The 25538-nt window shown below is 30.9% G+C and overlaps 1 protein-coding gene across 8 annotated transcripts in view; it reads right to left on the reverse strand.

Moving 5' to 3' along the window:
* LOC129943354 (tyrosine-protein phosphatase Lar) overlaps positions 1-25538 on the reverse strand; it is a 421011-nt gene that overhangs the window by 365832 nt on the left and 29641 nt on the right. Inside the window, exon 1 of one of the 8 annotated variants that reach the window (XM_056052720.1) lies at positions 17964-18826. The exons of 6 other annotated variants lie outside the window; for them this stretch is intronic. The gene's annotated coding sequence lies outside the window, so the exon portion shown is untranslated. Of the gene's footprint in view, positions 1-17956; positions 18827-25538 lie in introns of those variants that run through there. One more of the 8 variants, XM_056052718.1, reaches the window with a different exon arrangement.

The raw sequence follows: 25538 nt of genomic DNA on the forward strand, positions 1-25538 counted from the left end.
TTAAGAAATTAAAACAATAAATGCTATGGGATAATCGATATGGGAAAGAAATGCTATACTTTCAGGCATCACAAATTAATATTTTGTCTTAATGGAGCCTATTTTAACAATTTCGTAAATTGATTTTGAAATGCGACAGCTCACATTGGGCGCCATTTTGTTTAATAAAATAAATTCTACTGAACAAATCGCTTGCTTTCAGGCATCACAAACAACGCTGTTGATTTAATTAAGTCTTTTTTACAAAGTACAAATTAAAAATGTTTCACCTTAATTTTAAAATGGGACATCTCACGTTGGGCGCCATTTTTAAGGAAATTAAAAAATTAAAGGACTTGTGGTGAAATTCACCAATGTGATATGGGAAGGAAATGCTATGTACCATAATTTTGAAATGGGACAGCTCACATTGGGCAAATTTCAAAAATTAAATAATTTTTTGATGTACATAAATAAAAGCACAACTACAAAAGATGATCTTGACGTTATGTAGGCAAAGTTTGAAGGTTAATTTCAATTATATGCTAAAAGAAAGTCTAGCAAAAGTATAGCTTCATATATCAATATATTCTTTCAAAACAATCTTATCTTTTTTATTAATACTTGTTCTACATAATTCTTATTCAAACAAAAATCATATTTCCATTTATTTCAAAATATGAATAAAATTGACAACAGTCAGAGTTATACATAGCTCTTAAAAAAAACACACAATTTGCCTTAAAGGTACATCAATTGAAAAAAAAACACCATTATTATTTTCATTTTCAATTTCTTGTCATTCGCTAAAGTGAACTGAAAAACTGTCCAAAAAAAACCATGAAATTGATTCCCATCACTCAGCAATTGAAATCATATAACTCGTTCGTCATTCATCAACTTAAACAAAAACAACAAAAAATATACAAGCCTACCAAACAAGCACTTGAAAAAATATGAAAATCCTTTCAATATCATCCCGATTTTTTTCATATACACAAATAGATTTAAAAAATAAATCCTGTGAACAGATAAACATATAAAAACAAAAAGCAAAACAAAAGCCTTCACAATGGTTTTCGCTTTTCTACCAGTACACCATAAAGGACATCATCACCATCATCATTTTTCATCATCGATACAAAGCTTACTCCTCACCGCCGACACGCCAGCGCGCCACCGTGCCGTACGAGTATAAAATCAATCATTTGTCTTTTCTGACTATATATTGGAATTCATCTCATTTTGAGAGGAGAGAGAAGAAGGAGCAAAAATTGTTCACAAAATAATTGAATTTTTGTTAACAAAGGAAATTAAAAAAAATATTAATCGCAAAAGAGAAAAACATTTTGAAGTGTATTTGGAAGGTGTCCTTCCTTTCAGATCCTAGAGAAAGTTGTTGTATTTCAACACTTATTTAAAAAGTGTATCAACTTTATTGAACCGATCCAGTGCTAAGGTGCTAGACCGGTGTTGTAAGAGTTATGTACATACTTTGACCCAACATTTTATGAATTGGGAACAACAACATTTAACAATGGAACACTTTCCTTAAAACGCATTGTAGGTATACAGAAAGCACGAATGATGTGCAATGATGCCAGGACGAGGACTTGCACTTCAAAATTTCTCGTGATGTTGATGCACTTGATGATTTTTATTTGATTTCGCAACGTCCGTTTCTATGTTTTCTGCTGTTTTTTTTTCTGCCCTCCATTGAAGAGACGAGGGCAAGTGTTATATGTGTTTAAGAGAATGGTTTGGACTCGACTCTCAAGTGGTACAGTCGGTCTCTGTATAGCCATCATCAACAACACCCTTCTTTTGTGATTGTGTTTATATGCTGGAAGTTTTTTCAAGAGATGAAGTCCATTATGGGTACGTATTTTTTGTTCTTCTTTTGTTTCAATAAAAATTAAAACAAAAAAAGGACCCAGATCCTTGTGATAGGACACGCCAAGTGACGTCAAAGCGCGCGACAGCGATGTAGAAAAACTGTCGTTGTCCAGATAGTCCTCGCATATAAAACGTCTGACTCCCCTCGACAAGGGAGTTTCGTATTTACCCAACAAAGTAACCGTGTGTAACTAAATGCGGATACGGATATACAAGCTGGTACTCGGTACTCGGAGCTGTTGCCATTGCTGTGTGCAGCAGCAGTTTAATACTACGTACGATATGGCTGATAGCTGATGGCTAGCTGAAGGGAGGATATTATACACGAAAGCCTGCAGACACAAAGTGCTCTTGTGTTGTCCTATTGTTTTGTCGTGTTAAGTGCAGGGATTAGATGGATACTTGAGCAGCTTGAGCAAGCGAGAATATATATAAGGGGTGTGAGGTGAGCATAGAGTACATATCGGACACAAAGTTGAAGGATTTTAATTTCAATAAAGTGTCACACGGTTGCGTTTAATGGGTGGAAAATCTGCTTGAATGGCAAATAAAATGAAAATGAAAGAAAACACAAGAAAGAAAATCGACACCTAGTCGAAGAAGAACGACAAAAAGGGATGCGATGGTTTAGAAAGAAAAATGTAATTAAGCTAGAAGATAGATTTTGTTTTTGGCTCTTATCTTACTTCAATAAAGTTTTCTTGTACCTACATATGTATGTCTTTCACATATCAAATAAAATCGAGGGCTGCATTATCTATGGCACTTTTGTAAATCAGCTCAGTAAAGACGGTGCGGTGGTGGTTAAAAAGTGGTAAAAAGGTTATTACATACAAGTGCGAATTTCATTAAATTGATATTTGATCAAGAGGTAGGGTTTTACAGTTAAGTTGGGATTTTATTAAAATCATGGATTATATTGAATCTCTTGATTGTGTACGAATGGCATCTTAGTAAATAAACGATTTCAAGTTATTTAAAGCATGAATTAAAATTTCTAGTTTACTGATGGGTTTTAAAAACAACTCATAAAGTGTCTTAGAACTCTGGTGTATCAAAGGGAAACAATTATGATGCATTATGCTTCATAGGAATGGCTCCTGTGAATATCTAGCAAATACATAGAACATGCTGTGGACTGAGACTAATCTTCTTAGTCTAGATCCTTAACATGGCAGCTTAAAGCGCATATAATCTACGACGAGATACAACTAGGGCCTTGGCATAGAAAATATACCTAGAGATCATAAAATTAGAAAAGATTAGTTCATCTGTTCTTTCAAAGATAGTTTTCAGCATTATAAGGTGATGAAAAAGGCTAAATTTCTTGTTTAGCGACCTGGTCATCTCTTTGTTTGTAGTACTATGGAAAACCAAAGTTCGCAAAAGTTTACAATATTCGTAGTAGGTCTATTAAAAACTTTTCAAGTTCATTGACTCTGAATTCTTGGAATAAATATTCAATTCATTTAAATTTGATACAAGAAATTATTTACTTGACACATAACCTACATAAATTTCCAAAGAAATGTCTATTCTCTATAATTTGCATCCCACTTCTGACACTTGTGATAACGAATTGTAATTGAAGACTTCCTTTTTTTAAGGATATCAAATAACTTAGGAAAATCAATTAAAATGTTAAATGACAAGTCAAATGAAGGAAAATATTTTCTTTTTCTTTTGTCCTTAACTTACTGCCATGTGCATATAAATCCTTTTAACTTAACTCAAACAAGTACAACAACAAAAAAACTAACAAAAGAATAAAAAACTTTTTTTTCTCTATTCTTTATTCTCTTTTTTTTGTAGCCTGAGACAATTCCTTGAGACTTTCTGCACACGACACGAACAATTATAATTTTCAAATGGAAAATAATCAAAAAAAAAAAAAATTGAAAAATGGAAAACAAAAATAGCTTAGTGCACAGATCGATTGCAATTAACTTGATTGCATTTTGTGTTATCGATGACGACGATGATAATGAGAACGAGAATGTTGCTGCACATCAATATCATCAAAGTAGGGGTATAGAATATAGTGTCTTCATTTGTAATGAAGAAAATTGTCCTTATTTTTATACACTTCTTTTTTTTCTTGCTCCTTTTCACTATATTCATTCTTTTTCTCTAATTATTTTAATGTTTCTTCGTCTTTTCTGGGACGTCGATGAAAAGCAACAAAAAAAAAACATACCAAGGGGCTTTATCATTAAAAATTTTGGAAGGCGAAACTTTTCTTCTCAACTCTAGATATATTATTCCGCAAGGACTTTTTTCATATTTTCCTCTTCTACTTTTGAATAAGTGCAGCGCAGTGTAGAGTAGTTTGTGGTTATTTACTTTCACACAGTTTCGTCTGTCTTCAAGTCTGTGTGATGAGAAGAATAACTTTTAAATCTGATGCACATCAACGTAAAACTATTTTGTTGGTTTGTGATTTGAAGCAGATTTTTTTGTTTTGTATATTTTCTCATTTTAACTGACAACTTTACAATGCACTTATGTTATAAATATACAATTAGAAAATAAGCATACTGTGTTTTTCCGAGAAAATTTCAGTGAACAATTATTTTTTCCTGGAAAAAGATCTTAGTCTTCTACCAGGAGAAAATAGTACTTAGGAATAATAGATGAGATTTAGTACTTGAGAATTCTAGGTGAGCAAGTTACTGAAGTTATTTTGATATCAATTTTAAATAGGAAATTTCGGAATTTCTACAATGATAGAATATGTACAAAAGAGTGACATAGAAGGACAAATCCTTTTCAGCATAAACGTCTATAGTTTCCGATGGAATAGTAACAACCATTCTATAATATGTTTACATAAGATGTAAGTGAGATGGTTTTGAATTATTGCTGATGCATAAACCCGTAAACCTTTCCGAAACAAAGCTAAGTAGATGTGAAGTTAACATTTGACACTAGCGATAGTCTTTTATTTGTACTAATTGGCAAAACAACAATTTCTCTAAGTTGCTACAAAGGAAAGATCCAATAATCAAACAATCTTCTATTTAAAGTTTAATATTTCAGAGATAGATTCCTTGAAATCACGAAAAGAGTCATAAGTGCTAAATGATGAATTGAAGATGATTTTCGTATAACGAATCATAACGAATAAGAATTTAAACAATGCAAGTGTTTACATTATTTTTTTTTAATAGGGATACGAATTCAAAGGAATAATTTTGAAAGGATGTATCGGTGTACATTAGCTTCAAATTCCTAAATATTGCAATGACTGCAAAAGACTGGTGATGCATTCCACATTCGTATAGTACGGTTAAACAATGAATATAAGTGCTTGACAGTAGGAGCAAAATTGAGTTCGAGTGTATACTGATGGCAATTACTAGAACCGCGTTTATTAAGGTTGAACTCTTTAAGGAGAGGAACGCAACTGGTTAATTCTCTAGGGCATAGTAGAAATAACGTTAAAAAAGGTGATATCAAAAACTTTTTCAGGGAAACAAAACATATATGTACATTAAATTTATTATAAAGGGTGATTTTGTAGCTAATATCGTTTAAACAGCTGACGCTAGTTTCGTATCTTATTTCACTGTCAAACATCTTCAGTTTGGTGTATAATTTAACCATGAATTGTCTTTCAAACGAATAACGCTTGCAAATTATTGAATTTTATTATCAAAATGCGTACTCTATTAAGAAAGTTCACCGCGCACTTCTTCCATTTTATGGTCAGTTCAATCAATCGATCAATCAATTTTTGAATTGAATTGAAAAATTGGTCAATTCAATCGACCCACTGAAGCGGCTATTCGGGCTATTGTGACTAAATTTCGGACTAAATTTACATTGTTGGACATTAAACCACCAACACGCTTACGTAGAGTGCGAACTGAAGAAAATATAGCAGCTGTATCAGCCATTGTTAATTATGATTATCAATTATCGATTCGTCGCCGTTTGCAGCAATTGGGCCTCTGTTACTCAACAACGTGTAAAAGTAACATTTTTGGTGAATGGGCTTTTGGAAAGTTGGCCAAAGATAAACTTTTTTAACGACAAATTGTGTTTAGCGACGAAGCTCATTTTTAGCTCAATGGGTGCCTAAATAAGCAGAATTGTAGATTTTGGAGTGAATATCAGCCAGAAGCATTGCAAGAGCTACCAATGCATAAAGAAAAAGTCACAGTTTGGTGCGGTTTATGGGCCGGTGGTATCATTGGACCGTACTTCTTCAAAGATGATGCGAATCTTAACGAAACTCTGAATGTTGAGTGCTACCGCGAGATGATACACATTATTATTTTTGCCCAAAATGCAAGAGCTTGACTTGCTGACATGTGGTTTCATTCAACAAGAGGGAGCCACATGCCACACAGCACACTCAAAAATGGACTCATTGAGAGGCGAGTTCGGTGATCGTGCGATTTAACGCTTTTAGACTATTTTTTTGTGGGCCTGTGTTAAAGCTCGTGTCTATAAATATGACGCATTGGAAATAAACATTGAAGCATTTATTCGTGAGATACCAGCCGAAATGTTGGAAAGAGTATGCCAAAATTGGGCTTATCGGACGAACCATTTGAGGCACAGCCGCCGAGGTCAACATTTGCATGAAAAAATATTCAAACATTAAATTATATGGGCCATGTTATCGATTCAAATAACGATTAACCCTTTATATTATCTTTAATGGAACGGATCACAGGAGTACACAAGCTTTTTCAAAAATCTTAATGGTATTATCAATGCTAAAAACAAAAAGGGAAACAAAAAGATGTAGAATTGGAATGGTATTGTTATTTTTTACACTAGTCAAAGTTATGTTGCTGACAATTAAATTTTTTTAAGGTATTGATGACTTTTTTAATCCGACATTAAAATCAATCTAACACTACAGGTTTTTGAGATAAAGCCTTCCATTATTTGAAGAAAACCTTATATTATGCTCTTTAGGTTATATTTATTCATTAAGTAGTTCTTGTGTTTCAATAAAATTACCGATGATATTTCAAATCTACAATTCTTCACTACAATATTTCGATTAAAAATGTTAAGTAAAATACTTATTTTTAAAAAATCTTCAAGTCACCTGCCATACATTAACCTTTCAAGAACGCTGAAGCATGTATGTTAAAACGGCTTTTGATAAAAAAAAACTTAAAACAGTATTTCTGAATTTAAGCATATTTAGCTACAATCGGAGTTATGATTCGAAATCAGAACTTAAAACAGAATTAACATTCAACGTTTTTCAAAACTTCAGATTGTCAAATAAAGACCATTATCATCATCAACTCATAACTAACAAGAAACTACGAAAACTAAGTGAGATATTAAAACAAATGATGGCTTTCAAAGCAGAATTTTATCACAAATGTATATTAAACTTAAAACGTGACCTATATATCCAAATTATAAAGGAAGTTTTTTCGTATTACTTTATTTTGTTGACCAGTGTTATATATTATTATTGCTTCAAGCTTAATTTCAAAACTCTGTGATTTATTCTGTTATTGTTAAGTTTAACGTTGTTAACTTATCTTAAAATTGAATTATAGTGAGGTCCTTAACTATTTTACCCTTTGAATATACATTTGGGACTCTTTCTTAAAAATGCATAAATCAACGTTAGCCCCTATCCATGAGCCATTGAAGCAACTAAATCCAGAGACAATATACTTTTCATCCATAAAACAACACTTATATCACTTTTATGGCAGAGTTATCCCTTTCCAAAATAGGAATTTGCTAGGTTTACAAATTTATAGTGTACTTCACAATATACGAAGCTCCTAAAAATTTTATTACCTAGAAATAAATCCCACTATAATGTAATTTATTTTTAAATTGAAATAAAAAAGAAACTAAACCGCATTCAAATGCAAAAAATATGCTAATAAATTCTTCAAAAACTTGTCTTTGACTTTGAAAAACAAACAAATCTCGCCCTACGTATAATAAAGTTTAAAAACAATGCCGCTCTCTATACCATACAATACATTCATATAACTCGAAAAAAGCCTTCTGATCGATTGTAAAAAAAAATATTTTCTGTTATTAACTAAAATCGTCCTTTCTCATGTAAATCAATAAAACGCAAAAGCTCAAAAAAAAATAGTTAAAAAAAAACATTTTTAACCCTTTTACCCCATGAGAGCACTAAAATTTTAAGTCAAAATCTTTCTGTCTCCTTTGTTCTTTATGTCTACAATAATGAATATAGAAAAAAAATAGGTACCTATTCATTGGAAATCAAAAGTGATAAAAATCTTTAAAAGGTAGGTTTTTATATACAAACACACATCCCAACACAAACACAAGAATGAAACCATCAGCTTTATTCCAAAAGGGTTCACTCAATTTCGTCCAAATCACTTTTTCGACCTTTTTTCAATTTCAATCCCATCACAATTTATGTATGTGTATATATAAATAGACATACAGATATAGACAGAAAGGTACACAAAACACTTATGTACAAACAAAACTCAAATGCTAAACTAGAATAAGAGAAAGGACATCATACAATAGCAATGAATGGGAAAAAATATTTGGGCACTTTACTTTCTAACTAACCATCAAAAACCTTAGAAATATCAATTCTCAAACGACACGACGACAACGAAACCGACAACGATACAAAAAAAGGAAATAAGGCAACAAATAATCCAAAAAAAAAAGGAAGAATAAAAAGGATATCCTCCCATTTTTAGTGCGAGGACGACAATCGAAAATGTAAACACAAATACATGTAGGTTAGTTAAGATGTGAGTGTGTGTGTGTGAATTTGTATATATTCAAGTATAGACCAAAAATAAAATCAACAATGACAAATAATTCTTTAAAGCAGAAATTGCTTTTCTCACCGCATGTCCTTGTTATTGACATCACACTTCGTACTTTTCACATACTATTTTTGTGTATATACTTTTGTCGGTATTTCTATCAACAACAAAAAAAAAGTGTTAAGAAAATCGATGTAAGGACCTTCTTAATATGTATAGATATTCAGCCAAAGGAGATTTTCAGACTACTACTATAGACTATGCTCGTTCTAGGAAGAAGACTATAAAACCACATATTCGAACATTTGTCAGTTCGTTCTCGTAAGCCTCAAAAGGATCAAAGAAATAACAGTGAGAGGAAATACAAAACAAAACAAAAAAAACAACAAGGACGAAAAACACCAAACTAAACTGCTTTTACTAGCACTATTTTTCTTTTTTGATATTTGTCAATCAATTGGATTTTTCAATTGTGCAAATAGAAGATGGTTGGGTTTTTCTTTGGACGGGTTTTCTTTTTGGATACTTCGTTTACATTCATTGCGTTTTTCTTGAAGGAGCGGAGCGGCGGTATGTCGGTAGGGGGTCAGGAGTTCCCATCAGCAGTCTGTGGTAGTTCCTTACGCTGCATTAAGTAAGAAAATAAACTTGACAAAAAAATACTAAACTAAACTAAAAACCCTTGAGGTTTGATAAAACTTTCAGAACCAAGCAGGAGGGAATATGTACCGAAAACGAATCCTTTTTATTTGGTTTCATCATTCAGTATGCTATATTACTTATACTTATACCTATATTATTAAGAATATATGTATGTGTATAGGTTTATACGTCTTTTGGATATCAGATGATTTTTGATTTGAAGAAGAAAAAGTTTGTAATAAAGGAAAAGATTTTTATCACAACCAAACAGGACTAAGTTCTTTTATGTTGTTATATGGGTATGGGAAGTTTATGAAGATGAACCCAAAAGATGAGAATGAATAAAAGGGTTATATAAAAGTATTTAAGGTGGACATCCATTTGGAAACGAAAATTTTGGGTCAATTTTTGGAGAAAAGTAAATCGAGAGAATCTTTTCTGGGTTAACAAGGGATCTAAAAAAAAGTAAAGATAAGCCTCATATATCTAAATGTATCTATACATAAATACAGTAGTGCGATTTGTAGTTTAGGAAACAAAAAATTATGATGTTATGGAAGTTTTGTATATTTTTGAACTTTAAGGGACAACACAAAAAAAGACGGTGTATTGAAAGGATTTGTTTGACATAGATAAATTGAAAGTTAAGATTAGTTCTATTTTATGTTGGATTTTTCTTCTGGGACAACACAAGGATTATGTTCATTTCGAAAACAGTTTATATTCTTTATTTTTGAAATAAAAACATTAACTGTCATCTAAACTTCAACGCAAATTTTGCCTTATCGTTTTGCATATTTTTTGTGAGCGGGGAGGGGGGGTGTTGTGAAACTCAAAAGTTCTGAAATTTTAGAGTGAAAGCCGCTATATTGTAAGGCTATATCCGTCAAAATCAAATTGGCTACCATTTAAAAAGTCCTTTACTTTCTTAGATCAAAATGTTGTGAATTACGTGTAAAAGGGGCATGCACCCGTACAAAAGTCAACTGTCTTCAAAGCTGAAAATAAATAACCATAACTAGCGCATGTCATCCATTCATTGAGTTACCACTCACTGATGCCATTTTGAGACGAGACCAATGCACTTGACAATAACAGCGTGCAATTTATAGTGAAACGCAGTACTGCAGTTTCTCTTTAAGAACTTAGAGGGCATTTCGGCCTAATAAGACCACAAACCATTCACTTCTACAAACAAAAAGCAATCCATTCCATCTTGGATCAGATTTAAGATGACTTATTGACAAAAGCGTGGACATTTTCGATGAACGATGATTTAAAAACGGCATCCTCGACATCAAAATTAATATTCAAATATAAAGTTAATTAAGGTAAAATGATAAAAGCAAACTAATAAAGTCCTTAAGGTTTGCTAGTTAAAATTTATATATAAATTCAGGTCACTCAATACGCCTTTTAGTTTTAAAGTTAATATACTTCTACCTAAGAGCTAGTAAACAAATTTCAAGCTATATTTTCTTAAATCAATCTTCCCAAACAAAAGCTTTTACAAAAAACTTCTCTCGTGGCCAAGATTTTTTCCTGTAGGTTATAATTTGAATGAAACTTTTCCACAATGAACACATAAACAAATTTATGTGAAAACTTTCCAAAAAAAACCACAACATATCTTCCACCTTTTAAGCTTAAAATAGTTTTATTTATTACCTCAGGCTACAAACTAAGAAACCACGCCAAACACAATAAAGTAGGTAGGTAGGTTCAATGCATACATGCACATATGTATAATGTACAAAATCACTAGATACAGGATATCCTTATATGCCTGATGCACCAAAATTCATGACATTTTAAATAAGTTTGTCCTACTTTGTTCCTATCTATACTTTCATATAAATGAGCCTAATTTTAAACAATAGAGCCCTAAAAATAGGGAAGGTACTGAGACGAGATGAAAACAAAATAAAATTTCACTTAAGCTTGTATATTATTAAAACAAAAAAAAAGAAGAAAGAAAACTCGCCGTGAACTCATGAATCATGTTGCACATGATGCCTTCAGAGAAGAAAGGTATAAGAAAAATATTGTAGTTTTTCAGTCTTCCTGTTTACGAAGATGACGACGACACGACGTTGAAGATACACATAGAAATACATATACTTTAACGCCGGGGGTAGCTACTAAGTTCCTCATCAAAAGACCACAACTTGAAAGTATCTTACCGCAAACCGCTACGCTGAGAGAATATAACGTCGTCGGTGCCGTCATATTCGTAGTCGTCGTTGTTTTTGAAATATTTGCCGGTAAAAGAAAACTTAACGAAAGAAAATAATACGCACTTGCCTGTTCCTCCGCCTCATCACGAGTTTTCGAAAGATGCACATTTCCTTCCTTTTTTCATTTCATTCATTTTTTTTTCTGTTTTGTTTCTTTTCATGCTTGTCGACAAACGAGAAGACGTAGACGAAGACGAAGACGCAGCTCGTCCTCCCGAGGATATCTCTTACAATTTAACAAACTATGACGGGTGCACCACAGACGAGAGAATGGATCTCTCACACTATTAAGGCAGGCGGAGGGGCTGGTTAAGGCTCAACTCCGTTCGGTTGGTCGGTCGGTGGAGTAGATGGGGACAAAACTATTTGCATAATCCAAAATGTGCACGTTAGGGGGCTTAAAAAGGACTCGTACAGAAAAAAAATCCTACAATACACTACACACACACAAACACACTCATACACTTAAACAGTCTCGTATAGTTTTCTCGAGTTAAATTCTGCAAGATGCTTGAGAATGATGCAGAAAAAATCGATATTATCGTATCTTCTTCTCTTCTTACATTGCTCTTACAGCTCGTCGTCGTCGCACCTGGCTGAGGCTGAAAACATACCTTACCACACATCCATATACAAACATACATATATCTGAATATATTTCTATGGAAATGTCGGTAGGTATTTCAGAGATTTTTAACTACTATTATATAACAACACTTCAATGCAGTGGTTGAAGTAGAGACTTCGACTACGGAGAGGAGGAAGTCGGATTGGAAGGTATGTACGTTTTTTTTCGTCGTCTTGAGCTTGAAAATAAGAAAAAAAAATATAGAAATCTTGCAAAAGGTCTTTAAATTAAACCTGCAAGCGAGATGATTGTGTAAGAGGAGTGGTAAAAATTCCTAAGGACCGGCGTTAAGAAACACACAAAAAAAAATAAATGAGAGTCTTGTTCTATACTGCACTTAAATACACTAGAGGCAAGCTTGAAATTGAGATTTTCCTAATTGAATTTTATGTAATTTGTATTTTTTTCAAATTCAAATTCACCTTCTTCTTCTTTTTTGTCTTATTCTAGTTATGTCAGATTAAAATGTAAAAATATATGCATAATTGTAATAAAATACGAATCTTAGTGATGTATGAATCTATACAATCATATTGTAGCATAAGTTTTCATTATCAAGTGGATATATTATGAAGCATAGTTAGAGAGGCATGAATCTGAATGTTTTGAAAAATATTATTTTCAATCATTAAAAAAATTTTAAACAATGAATGGTAACATCTTTTTGAAAGGATTTAAACTTTATAGGTATATACTACTGGTACTCATGAAAGGTCAAGTTCTACGTTACACGCTATAATCCATGAGAACTGAGCTAAAACATAAGTAATTTGGTAGATTTTGCAGTATTCCAGGTTCAATTTAGTTTTAAGTAAAGCAGGAAACATTAAGTGAATTTTAATTCAAGCCTTTTCTTATAATACTCGTATATGGATTTGCTTTCCAAATTCTTGGATTAACTTAATATGGAGAAAATAAGGAGCAAAAGCTAGCAATTCATCATATTTTTATTTCAATTGTTTAAATTTAAGCCCTAGACTTTATTGAATTACTGGTTTTTTTAAACAGCCTCATGAGCAAACGAAAATTTCACTAAAACACGAGAGTTTCGAAACTAAATTTAAGAAAATGTTGTAAACTTCAACGACCAATGTCTCGAAAACTATCAATATATCAGACGTTGGCAGAAAAGCAAGGGTTTAAGATTAAGAAAACTTTAGTAGAGCTTAAGATTTAGAAAAAAAAATCGCATGGAAGGCAACAAAATAACATTATCGGATAATAGTTAGTATGGTGTACCCAGGCGTATACGTACTATTTTATAGATTTTTATATTGGTTCATATAACATTATAACTTAAGACTAAAAACTAATTTTACTATATATTAATTTAATTCAGAAATTTTAAACGATTTTTGCAACTTTATAAGTAAAATATCAGAGAAACGACTAATTTTTCAATAAGTTTATAAGGGAACAACACTATTTAAATAAAAGCCTATTTAAATAAAAAGCCTCAATTAAAATGTAATTTTGTTCAGGAAATATTCCAATATTATTAAAGATTCGAACAGAAGTTCAGAACATCAATGATTATATGATTTTTGTGTGTTTTTCGTTGCGTTCTTAATGGTGAGTTTCTTAAAGTTAAGGATACTAAAAAACTTGAAACAAGTCATTTAGCACTAAATTAAACCTTTGAACATGGAAACTTGGGGCTCGAACTAAAAGTCAAAGAGTAGAAGTATGGAAAAATGCAAACATTTTGTTCATGGCTCATATTTTTAAGTAAGCTGATAGTAGAAAGCATACATTTGTTCCTCTTAAAAGAAAAGTTTTTTTTTTGAACTAATAAACAAATCATAATTTTTTGTCGAAAGCTTTTTCATTGAAGAAAAATAAGAAAAAACCGTTTCTTGCGATTTTGAATAAATTTAATCAACTCGAATATTTTTCAAGTCCATTGAAAAAATTACTCATGGTCTTCAACAAAACTTTCTAGACAAGAAATATGTGAAAAGTCGGTATTTTCGACATTAGATTTTTTTGTTTGATGGAAATTCTAAGCTCTTGCTTTTAGAAAATAAATCTGGTTAAATTATTTTGTAGTACTTTTCATGATCGAAAAAGTCTTACTTAAAACTTTTTTAAGAATTTAAATTTTAACAGTTACACAGCCTAAAAACGGAATTTTTCGATAAGAAACTTTGATACCTTCAAGATTTTAAGAACTCTATTTGGATTGTAAATATCAAACTCCTTAGTATATGTAATAATTGTTCGAAGTTCATAATGTATCTTTTGACTGGTTTATATGAAGCATTTCAATATTATTTAGGTATAGAACAATATTTTTTCGAGCTATGAACTTGAGATTTGGGCTAAGTTTAATCAAATTTTGCATGCATTCAAAACCTTTACGTTGGTGTGGTAAAGGATAAATATGAAGTATGGAATGGTAAAATATACGGAGTATCATACAGGTTAGTTCATGGGCCCGTATTTTTCGCCTCTTAAATTATAAAAAATATAATAAACTCGGTTTTTCTAATAATACTCAAATTGTTTATTAAAATCATATAAAATTTTAAAATCCAGCTTTGTAGCATCGTTATGATATGCAATCTTTAAATTTATTAGTTAATAGGATACAATTCATTCAAGTTCATTGTTAAAATGTCTATTTTATTTATTTCTTTTTCAAACTAAATTTGAAGTTCAAAACCTTGGCGGTATTGAACAAAAAATAAGATTGAGATTATATTCAAAAAGAATAAATAAAGGTTAGTAAGACAAGAAAAGGACGTATCACTGAAAATTGTAAAGTTTTATTTGACAAATGTTTGTATAGAATGCAGAAATACATCTTTGTAAAGAACCTACAAATGTGTAAAAAAACTTCTAGCAAACATTTTTGCTGGCAAATAGAAATAAAACCTTATTGAATTATGGTTTAAGCGCTTTGGGAGCGATAAAATGCCAATTCAGCTTATTTCTTTATCACTAATTAAATTTATTATTGCAAAATTGAAGAGTAAAATAAAACGAGAGTTCTTCTTTATATTAAGAAAGTCACCAAGCAACCATCTTGCTTTCTGTCCGACCAAAAGCTTATCACAGCAGAAGAACCACATTATCAATTTGAGTTTGAAGCTTTTAAAACTAAATTTATCTTTCAGAAATAAGAAACCTTCTTAAGAACGTTTTATTTTAATTTCTTATCACTATTTCATAGTTGTCTTCGTAAGAACTGTTGAAAAACTTCTAGAAATATTTTGATTTTTAATTAAGGTTTACTTAACCTCTTTAGAATTCCATTGAAAATTTATGAGACCAATTACAGCAGTAAGGCCAGTTAAATAACGAAGAAAGTTAAACCTAAATTCGAACTCGAACTTTTTTCACAAATGTAGCAAAATTCATGGACAAGACCATTTTGTTTACTCACAAATGACTCCAACTTCCCATCAAAATTGGACACAATTTAAAGAACTTTTCAATAAAAAAAAATTGAATTTAATTCTTATATTTTTAGTTTTAATTAAAAAAAAAGATTCTTTCTATTTTGTCCGATTTTTAACTTAAAACCAACCATTCTTTCCTTGTAACAAACTATCTCTTTAAATGCTTTGAAATGCTTATCAATTTTTTGAGTTAAAATTTATCTGAAATAAAGCTTTAAACAAAATTAAAACCGCTTAAAGCAAACATAAAACATTTGATTAGATGTTTTTTTTGTTCGTCTTGAACTTGTTATTAAATCAAAAACTAACAGCTACCTGATGTGTAAATATTTAACTATATTCAGGTATATACATATCCTTTCTATTATTATTCAAGTCATAAAATATGTCACTTCAAACCCCAAACCTAATTATTTCTTCTTCATATTATGCACTCTATATACACATACTCCTGTACCTCCGCCTATACACGTTAGGTATACTTTACTTACGTATACCTAGCAAATTCCCACCGCAATAAAAATCAACAAAATATGCGTAACATTAAACACCTTACATATTCAGTCACTAAGAAGTAACACAAGCCACCTTATAGTGTGACGGTTTATAAGAGACATCATAATATCACGAAACAAAAAGAAAAAAACAAGAAAAAGAAAACACTTTTAAAAACCTCACACTACCACCAAGAATCCACCTCTGCTGCCACCTCTGTGACAAAGAAAAACATATTCAAACCACATGTAAATATCAGAAGGCAATTGCCAAAGTTTTTTTTTATTTGATCCAAAAGGATTTCCCCCAAAGCAGCAATCTCATTATCACCTCTTCTGTGTGCTCCAACTTCAACTTCTCAACCCATTTATGCTTTCAGCTCATGTCTCGCACTTTTGTGAGGTTGTAAGGTTTTTTTTTCATACTTTATATTTCCTTTGGAATATGAAGATACCTTGAAAGAATGTCACGTACAGAAAGAGAATATGTACATCCAAACAAAACCACCCCACCCCCCTAAAATAAGACACATAATTTAACCTCCAAAATGTGTTATTTTTGACACAATCATTATATTGTTGAGTAATAAGATCCGCTGATCGAAAATAGACACTTAAGGGACCTCCATGCTCTAAACTATACAAAATAATAATTAATCTTCTTCAATATTTGATTTGTGTAAAACCTATTTACAGATTTTAGAACAATGATAACAAACCCACATGACTGACGTAACACAGTTATTTCCTTGATTCACACGATTTAGCACTTAATTTTACTTCAATAAACAACACTATACGGCCAATGAAGAACCAACACAAGTTCAGCAGAAGGGCGGGCAGGCGGTCAGTGGTAGAGCTAAGGAGAGAGGCCGAAAGTGCGAATAGCCATTCGCGTCATAGCCCATATCATAATAAGGGACTTCCACTTTTATACCTATGTGTGAATTTCTCTAATTATTATAGCGGGAAGATAATAATTTTACGGCCTCGACTTTATGGAAACATGTTATTATTACCTAGGTACGTGATGTGTGTGAATGTGAACTGGGGGTCTTATGTCACATAATTATGGATTTACTGTTTTTTTCTAGTTTTTATTTTCATATAGGCGAAAAATAAGTTTGCGTGTTTAATTTTTATTCTATTTTATTTTTCACACAAATCTCAAATTCCTGGTATCCTGAATTATTTCATATATAAAGCTCGGCACTGAGCAGGATTATAACATTTCTAGGGATACAAGGGCAGCAGGAGCAATAGCAACGTAACAAAAACATTAAAAATTTAACAGAAAATATTTATTATTATTTAAATAAAATATTAAGCTGCTTAACAATTTTGCTAATCCTCTTCCCAAAAAATAAACGTTATACTCGAAAAATTAATCCTTTCTTTTTTGTAATTCGTGCTATAGCCTTTTTGGTTGAATTTAAGCCACTGTATTGGATGACCTATCGATGTCAACAGCTTTACAATAATAACCGATGATCTGAATGTGACAAAATAAGTATATAAATATTTTATATTAAATCTATCCACCTCAATCTAAAATATGTAATAAATCAACAACAACAAAAAATGTCCTTAAACAGGATGAAAATTCCATGATGATGATGGTTAAATCCTTTTTTCTGACCGAACGCAGCCAAAAATGATTTAAAAAAAGAAACAAACTTGAGAGGTATTTCATGAATTTTTTCCCGACAAAAAGAGGATATGCGTTGCGTTTTTTTTTAAATACAAAATTTTATATAAGATATTTTTGTAAATATTTTATTTATAGATGTTGCGGGAGTTGTGGTAGGACATGATATTCCAATAAATATTATTTATAGCCACAAGCACTTTGATTCACTTGAAATTTATATATTTCATTTTTTTTAAATTTTATTTTATTTATTTATTTTACCATTTACATTTTAATTTATGGAATTTTACACATTTTTTTAATGATTTTTATTAAATTTAATATTTTTTTATTTAATTTTTTTAATATCACTATTTTATCCAGAAGAGGAGGAGTGAGGTTAGATTGAAACGACCCGAATCCATTGAAAAGCGAGCGGTTTTTCAAAATTTTCAAAACAATACAAAAACCGAAATTGGTTCGAAATCGGGGCTATTTTGGAAAGGGGATAACCCTTAGCCCGTTATTTTTTTTAAGCTCTGCTCAAATTTCGATTTTTTTTACCGATCCCGTGTTATATGCCCGAAAGTATGCAACACTAATTTTAACGTTTATTTCGTATTTTTTTTATTTTAATCGCGTGTATCGCAATGCAGAGCAAGTTGTATAAGAATTTATTTAAACATACATATATAATTATGTATACATATATAACTATGGAGAGGTACACTATACATCAGAATGTAAGGCGAGAAAAAAAGTCCGTGCCATTTTCTTCAGTCCTTTACATCCTGGCAAATCCCGAAAATGTACTAACTTGTCCCAAAAAGCTGAGCGGATTGCATACCTTTTTTTGGTGAGAAAAAATATAAAATGTGTGTATGAAGAGCGATGAAGATACCGAAAAGCAAAAACAAATAGAAAAATAAAGCATACAATTTCAAAACACAGAATATTGTGGAATACATGTATGTATATAACTTAAGTGAGACTAAAATCATAGCTATAGTGTTTTGGAGTATCCTGTGGGGAATTTTGGGGTTTTACACTCTCTTTGGCTCTCTCTTTCAGTTTCACTCTCTATTGTGGTCTTCCACAGAACTCTCTTGGAGTTTAAGCTTATCATTATTTGATATCATAACGGTTTTCGTGAATTTTGGTGAAGTTTTTCAGTTTTTGAAAATACTCGAGAGCTAAGAGTTTTTGAGTTGGGTTAGAAGAGATTTTTAACATCCTCTTGAGTTTAATTTAATGTTCTATGGTTTGCAGCCAAGAGAGTGGAAAAAGGGTTTCAGCTCTCATTTTCATAATTGAAGAGAAAAATCTTTGTTGACGGTTTTTGAGGAATTTTATAACAACAGGTGATTGAGTGAAAATGAATTTTCTAACAATTTTCTTTCTAAGAGAACAACCAGCTTGGTGAAAGCTTCAGAAAAAAGGTTTTGAATTGATTGCATTGATATACAAATTTAAGAGAATTGAGATTAAGAAAGTTGTTGAGTGATGGATAAAATGGAGTAATTCTTTTCTCATCAGAATGTAAGGCACTGGCAGTAATATTTAAAGCTATAAGCCTTTCAATAGAAATTTTAAGAATTGTAATGGAAACTACTAAAATTTTTAAGAAATTTTGATTCCATAGATTTCAAAACAACCTCCACACTCATAATTACTATTAAGCACATATTACTAGTAAAAAAGCTTTGTGAGACAGATATTTGATAATATTCCTTCAGAAAACTGAAACTTGAATTATGGAATACTAATCTCTCTAAAACTCTTTTTATTGAAAAATTAGAACTTAACTGAGCTCTAAATCATTACTGCATCTTGTTCTTTGATGTCGTTTCGAGAATCCATAAAGTTAATTTTGTCATATTTTATGTTAAAAATGATAAAAAAAATTCAATTATTTATATCGCCAAGAATCTGCAATCCAAGTTGTATATGTACGTAACAAGGACGAATTAAATTTCATAGATCCTTTGTCAATGTGTGAAACCTTTAAGGTTCAAGATTCTAACCACAGATATTAAGAAATGCAATAGTGCAAAAAGCCTAGTCAAATTGAGCATTACGAACTTATAATAGAACCAAGAACTCAAAGCATACAAACAAAAATTAATTCAACACTGACAAATATTCAGAAATGTATTCAAAAAAAATTCTACTGGGTACTAAAAATATAGTAAATTATTTGTAAGAACTTTGTTTTTATTTTTAAATCCTTAAAACTAAAGATCAAATTTACACTTATTTCAAAAAAAATTATAAAATTTTTAGTAATGCTCGAGTTTTAAATATTTTGTAAACTTAATTTCAGAGATAAACCGAGAGTTATAAGATGAAGTTTGAAATTGATTTTAGAAGATTTTTATGGAATTGACTTTAAATTAAATTTTTTAAATTAGATTGTTATTAATTTTTAAACAAAATCTTAAAATAGACGAAATTTATTTAATTTCTATTTTAAGGAATATTAGGGAATTTTCTATTTTTTCTATGATATTGGCCTTTCATTGAATTCCTTAAAAAATAAGCATTTCTTCCAAATTTTAAACCCACGTTCATTTTCAAATAAAAATAATTAAAAAATTATTGATTTTTTCTAAAAGTTCTAATTGAAATCGAAACAAATTTTTAGAATTAGTTATTTTAAATATTTTATTTTTAAAATTCATGAAAAACATTTTTAATGTAAATTTTTAAGGACAATTTTTCGAATTTTTAGATTTAAAACAATGATTTTGAAATTCCATAAACTCGATTCAAAAAATGTGCAAAGTTCTCAGATAGCTTTGCCGATTAAATTAATTAATTCTACTTTTGGGAATATTAAGTTGTCTTTAAACGATTCGGTCAAAAAGGTTAGGCAAACAGTCTCCGGCTATTCATCTTCATTTCATCTCTGTAGGCACTGAATTCTTATACTATAATTTAATATCTTTAAGCTTTCAATTTATTTAGAGATTAAAAACATTTTTCAATTAAAAATCAAAGCAGATTTAACATCCATTCAAGACACAAAAATGAACAGCCAGAACACCCGAGTCTCAAAGTAAAAAAAAAATAAAATATTTTAAATAGAAACGAAAGTCTCCACTTCTATTTTAAAAATATCACTAAAACTTAAAATATTAACATGTCAATATCCTCAATTTGAAAAGAATTTGAAAGTAGATCATTGAGGTAAATCAATGCAATACCTAACTTATTAAAGTTCAGAAGTGGGATAACTTGACTTGCAGTATAAAAATCTTAATCCTTCAAAATGAGTTCCGAATTGAACTAAAACCCTTCAAATCATCTATATTATTAGCCCAATTTCGAAGCGTCCTGCACAAAATACTTTCGATCTAAAAATTCGAGATTAATTTCATATTACCTTTACTCATCATTTAATATTTATTTCATCATTTTTTCCGCTTAAAAACAAAAATTGCATGCACATCAGAAAACACAAATGCACTCTCCTACACCTTTTCCATAGATATGCAATGTACCCTACCTCCAAACTATTGCTCAGATAACATAAATTAAAATGCATAAAATACTTCTCAGGTTATTGACCGTAACCGGATAGAGAAGTGGTGTAGGCTTTTGAAAATTTAAGAGCCACTTAAAAGGTTGGCACAGGATGTTGTAACCAAATCCACATATTTTTGCTTCTCTATTCCACTCCAGGTCGACCGAAATCTACCTTATAACGACGCACGTAAGCGACATGGCGGCGATGGCGACGATGCAGCTGACAACAAATTATTCTGTCGCTCGTCTACTTATTACACACCTTTACCTTACTTACAATTACAACACAGTAACATTCTAAGAGAAAATCTTGTAATCTCAAACGAGATAAAGAAAAATTGTGCGCAGGACCTTCTCCGAATCAGGACATTTACTTTCTCTCCAAAAAAAGCATTAACTATTCACCATCACCATAGACGGAGCGTCGTGGCAGTGAGTAAAGAAAGTGGCCGTGGTGAGTTGTTGAAATGCGTGGGAATTCTGTTTTCACTCAAAACTCCCTGAAAAAAAAACTTTCTCAGCGGGCTATGGCGGCGACCTGATATGAAAATCCACATCGGGCTTTTTACCAGTTTCATTCCGATAACCATCGGAATGCCATCAAATGCTCAAAGGACTCACGTCCCATATCCCTGTAAATGTGAATTTCGTGAATTTACGTAAAGTTTTGTCGTGGTAATGTGAATGGCGCTTATATTCGTATTTGAAAAAAAATGTTTCAATGATTCTCTACTTATATGAAGACTGAAAAAAGGACATTCACGAGGAGATGCCTTGACTTGATGTGTTTTTATTTTCATTTTTCGCCTTTGTTGTTGTTGTCTGATTCACTCGTCCTAAAGCGGCGAAAGATGTGCGTGTCTGTGATATCTTTTGTTTGTTGTTGTTTTTTTTTTTAAACGACCACTCGAACAATGGTCGGTTAGACTGTTGTTTTCCCATGATGTGAAGGATATACATTATCCTATAAGGTAGCACACAGGATGAGTGTATACCTACGTTTAAATATTTGTTTTTCAACATGTGTCACAGATAATTATAAAACAGAGCGAATAAAAAGGATAAAGTAACGAGACGTCGCGCGTATCATATACCAATTGTACTGTACATTCCTCGCGGTTATTATTCCACAAGGATATAACGAGCGACCTGCGATGTGGAAGTAAGTAAGAGAGAGAGAGAAAAAGGACGACAACGCACAATGACGATGGCATATAAATCGATGTGGAAAATGTGATTCTCGTATATGGTTGTAAATTGTGTGTGAGATATGTTTTTTTTTTTTGTTGTTTTTGTTAAAGAGTGCACCACCAACCTAAGGGTGAATAACACTCATGTACCCTTTAGTATATTTCGTGTTTCATGTATATGCAGATTCTTCACGCCCACTGCGCTACCACCCATACTGCTTACTGTGGCATTCCCTCGCAGTAACATACGTAACGCTACAAAAACATAAAATCTGGGAAAAATCTTAATTACACGTGACATTGTATGGCAGTAATATTTTTCTAGTGATTGTTATTTCTCTTGTACAAAATAAAAGTGACTAAAAATGAATATCCATATCATCCTGTGCGTTTACATGAAACCTCACATATCTAGGTATAAATATGTGGATTTGAGTGGACAACATTTTAATGACAATGGCTCCTGAATACTTTGGATAAAAGGTAAAAAAAATAACAATTTTCATTTTATTTTTGTTATTAGTAAGCTCGGTGTATCATATCATAAATATTTCAAATTTAAATATAAACTTTGTACAGGAAAAATATGCAATAAGGGTTGTAACTGTTGTTGTTGAATGTGTCTGTCGAGGGTCATTTAGAATGTATTATTATTGTTTTTTTTTGTTTTAATTTTAAGTGTTCTTTTTTTATTTTCATTTTTATGGCTAAATTGCAGGTGGTCGATGTGTAATTGACGATGACGACGAAAAATGAACATCAAATGAACATTAAATATGTATTTTAATATTTGGTATTTATTTTTATTTTTCAAGTGTTAAATTGGAACATTCACATACATATCTCTCAACAATCAAACCATAGGGAAATTCAATTTTAAATTGGACTTTAATCCACAAAACGTAGAGATAGATAGACGCACTTTTGTAATGATATTTTCTATCAAAAGTGGTTTTGTGGTGTTTTTATATTTTTTTTGTTTTGTTTTACTTTGCTGAATAACATACTTCATTAATTTAATTCTGTGTGTTACTTTATGCAACTAAAATAAATTAAAATATTTATTAAGTACCTAGCCTATTGAATATTACCAAACTACTTCAACACTTAATATGTATTTACACATTTAAACAAACAAAAAAATAGATGAAGTTAAATTTTGATATTTACATAACTTTTATTTTAATATTGAAGTGCTATTGAGTTAGGTGGCATTTAAAAATCTCATGTAATTGCGTTTTCAAATTACTAAAATCTCGTAATAGAGTATAATTTTTTTTGTAAGCGTGTGACAGTGATGGGGGTATGCGTGTTTTATTTTAAAACTATTGACAGAAAAATTTGACAAAATTAATTTAATTTTTTTTTTTAATTTTTCGAGTATGTCACTTTTTTACAGATGTTTTAAGAACCAAAAGCAGATTTAGTTTCATTAAAAACACTAACTAACCACTGTCACGCTAAAGAGCTTTTAATCTTAATAAATATTTTCAAGAATTGTTATTCTTAATGGGAGTGATAATGTTTGAAATCTTAAAAAAGTGCGTATACGCCTTAGTGTACAAGTTTTAAAAATTATTAGTTAAGGGGGTATTCTGGTCTAGAAATTAAAAAAAATCGATTTTTTTTCTTTTCATATTTTCATAGTTTAACTATTTAAGAATATGTCTACGAGAGGATTTTCCCAAATTCAAATTATTTTCGGAGAAATAAGTATTTTGCTGAGCAGCCATCCAAATCGGTTGGGCTGCAACTAATAGAACAAAAGACATAATGGGGTACTTTAAACGCGTTTTTCTCAGAACTGTCTTTTTGAATCTGATGCCCACGATTTCTCAGGTTCTGCTGAACCGATTTACATGAAATTTTAAGAGAGTCTTCTTTAGGCATTTGTCTACGTCCGGAACTACGGCCATCCCCAAATTTTAATTTTTACTATTTTTAACAAATCGAAGAATGTTCAAAAAAAAGGTAAATTTTTTGTATTTTTCTTTAGACAGCCGCCATTTTGAAAAAAAAAATGTTTGTAACTTTTCCGTAGTTCCAGACATTGCGACGTTATTGTAGATTTATAATCTTTTTAAGTTTTTGATTTCAGATTTCTAGGAGAGTTAAATTCGCGGGTATGGTCACGCACCAAATTTTTGAGACGCACCACTCCGTCAGCTGAAAGCTAACGGAATTTTGATTTTTTTTTTACTTTTGTATTTTTTTGTATGCTTTTAATGTGAATAAATAATGTATACAAAAATTGGTTATAAAATTGTTGCTTGCTTTTTTCTACAGCACTTCAAAAATTACCTAAAATTCATGTCTCTAGACCAGAATACCCCCTTAAGTGGGTTTTAGGCAAACCGAATTGACAATATTGTCTTATACAAAAAAAGCGACAAATAATAATAATAACAAATTAAGTTTTTGATTCAAATGTTTCAATATCGTCTTGTACAAAATATTGTTTCTTTATTTGCTTTAGCATTTAATGAAATGTTTAAAAAATAAACTTTTGCTTTTACCATAAATTAAATTTATCTGGATTTTGTTGAATTGATTTGATGGTTTTTAAGTTTCCTAAACGTTAATTTGGATTTCAAATGTATGTTAAGAAAATCATTCGCAAATTTTTAATCGCAGCACAGCCTATTTTGTTTCAATATTAGACGACGGAACTATTTGGAGTTCGTTTTAACATTTTTACCCGTGAATAAGACAACCACTATTTTCTTAAAGTTAAAAATTAATCTATAACTACAAAAAATAAAAATATGTATTGGAATTGAATAAAACAAGTTTTTGTTAAGTTTGGTATGTGGTACTTCAATTTTTACTTCCAATTATTTCGTAAATTAGTTCCGGAATGATACCTTTAGCCTTTTGATATAGTTCAACCATATTTTTCTTAATGTTTACTTAAATGCAGAAAGTTTTCTGTGTTTAAACCGACGCGACGACCACCCTAAATAACTGTATATATACCAACCATCCACAGGTATATAAGATAATGTTTAGATTAGATGAGTGCGGCAGATATTAATGGAAGTTCAAATTTTGCTTCTCTGTCCAAGATCTAAGTAAATAGGCAAGGAATCGTAGAGCAAGTTTTTTAATAATTATTAAGAAACATTTTACAAGGTTCCCTTATACCC

Source organism: Eupeodes corollae, chromosome 1 (assembly GCF_945859685.1).
Source record: "Eupeodes corollae chromosome 1, idEupCoro1.1, whole genome shotgun sequence".
In the NCBI taxonomy this organism is placed as follows: Eukaryota; Metazoa; Arthropoda; class Insecta; order Diptera; family Syrphidae; genus Eupeodes; species Eupeodes corollae.